The following is a 2424-nucleotide window of genomic DNA, read 5'->3' on the forward strand; positions in this document are numbered from 1 at the left end:
GCTAATTGCTACAGACATTCCTGAATGTTAACTCTCAATTTCTGTTCTAACTTCATTGAGGACAATTAACAGTTGTGAATTTGGGACCCTAATATTTATTTCATGTGGTGGTTATGAAAAATCAAGTGACATAATGTAGATAAAGTGTTTAGGACATGATGTGCCCAATATATCATGAGCACTAACTAATTCGAAGTCCCTTAGGAGCTCCTATTCCTGGCCTGTGTCTGAAACAGGGCTAGAGGGACAAAAGAAAGAGCTAGAAAAAAGTAGACATCTCAAGTGTTCACAGCAGAATTCTCTGAGTTCATTATCTCCCTATCTTTTTGGACAGCTGAGCTGCTCCTTGGGAGATATATTCCAGAACTCCAGTGTTTTCAGTGATGTTTTAAAAGAGCTAAGTGACTAGCCTGAGGTAAGCGCTGAGTCACGCCAAAAGTCTGTACATTCTGAACTCAGCCAGCGGTTCTATTTTGCACAATATAAGCATAACCTTAGAACATCACTAAAAAATAGCAACATGGACACCAGTTTGCCTGTCTAAAAGAAGTGAGTGCATTATAATCAGTGTTTCGATTGTGGCTCAGAAAGCCAAATAGCTTTCCCTAAAATGTTGAGTAAATTTAAGTTGAGAAAACACTGTTAAAGTAACATATTTAATAACTGTATAATTTACTTTGTTGGTAGTGTCATTCATTTGGCTATAGAAATGGGATAATTAGAGGTCCCAAAGGGGCTGAGAGAGGAGTTGGTGCTGCCTTGTAATGCTACCTATCCAGACAATTCATACAATATATAATACAAAGAAGATCAAAAAGTGCAGCTGGGTCACAATGACAGTTATCGACAACCTTCAGGCAATATTCAAAGGTTCAGTGAGCATCTAAGTGTTTAAATCATGATGCTAACATAAAACGAGATGAGGTCTTCTTGCTCAGGATATTTAACTGAACCTGGCTGAAATCGAAGCTCCAAAAAACATGAAAAAGGAAGATGACAAATATCTCCAAGTTCTGTCTGATGACTCTAGCTCTGAGCAATATCCTCAAAACTATCTAGTGGCCTCATGAAAACAGCAGTTGAGACATGCCTAAATATCAGAGTAAAAGTAAGCTCTCAGAATCTAGATTTATATAAAATTTAAGTTTATCTCAAACTACATCCAAATATAAATATTATTTAATATAGTATTGGTTATATTAATAAATATTTAAAACACTTTCCACAGATTATTTATATCAGATAAGAAATCTTTTTTGCCCTAGATACGTTTATTGTGGTATGATTTGAAATACACTATTTATTAGAATAGGGGTTCCTTACAAAACACGACTGTGCTTGGTGATACTAAAATATAAAATTAACACATCAACAAAATTTTTGTGAATTTTAGTTATTATGTATACAGATAAGAAATCTTAATGTAAGTATTGCCTTACTTTTCATTTATGACGTGGAAAGTTCAACACTGAAAAGCACCTGAAAGATAATATCTCTAACAAATAAGACACACCACGAACGTCTTCTTCTATATGAAATCTTGAGCAAAAATAAACTGATGGAGAAAAAGTCAAATCAAAAGTCAAAATTGGTCATATCAGTAGGGAGAAAAATCAGTACATTGACACTTTACGAAACATAAAACAATGAAAATATCATAAAATCACTTTCTGCTAGCTGAGTTAGCATTGTCTAAAGAGCTTCAATGTCGGCTTCATTATCCGAGAGTGACAAAGTAGTGATGTAGAGCTGGAAAGAAGAAAAGTTCTAGCTTCTGGAACAATTGTGAGAGGCAAAAAGGAAAATTAATGTAACACATAAAGTAGTACAAGAAGTGGATAATAAAGCATCATGTAGGTAGACAAATTTAGAGGTTCAATTATTTATTTAGTAAGGTATCAAGTAGTTTATTTGGTACTAGATTACTATTTAGCCTTCAAACTGTATACCTGAAATATTTCTACAGGATAATTTAGATTTTTTAGCAAGCCGGTTACCTGAGAGTAAAAATTGGAGAAGAGTTACTGCTATAGATTATAAAAGACTTATGGAGCATGGTAATCGCAGGTAATATAGGATATTTAGGGGCTTGGATTTGAGTGAACCAACTGTAAAAATATATATTTTTTGAAACAATCAGATAAATTTGATTATAGATTGGATATGAGATAATATTAAGTGAAAAAATGTTACCTTTATTGATTGTGATGATAGCATTGTGACTGAGCAAAAAAATACCCATATTTTCAAAAATTTGTACTAAAGAATATAAGTGTGAAATGAGTCCTCAGTGACTGAATTTCTCTGCCAAGTGCTTCCAAAAAAGGAAAACCAGGATGTAACTGGCAACTCTGGGGATGAGACTATGAAAATTCACTGTATTTCTTTTCGCTATTTTAAATATGCTTGAAATTTTAAATGATA

The sequence above is a fragment of the Rousettus aegyptiacus genome, unplaced genomic scaffold (assembly GCF_014176215.1).
Source record: "Rousettus aegyptiacus isolate mRouAeg1 unplaced genomic scaffold, mRouAeg1.p scaffold_m13_p_10, whole genome shotgun sequence".
Classification (NCBI taxonomy): Eukaryota; Metazoa; Chordata; class Mammalia; order Chiroptera; family Pteropodidae; genus Rousettus; species Rousettus aegyptiacus.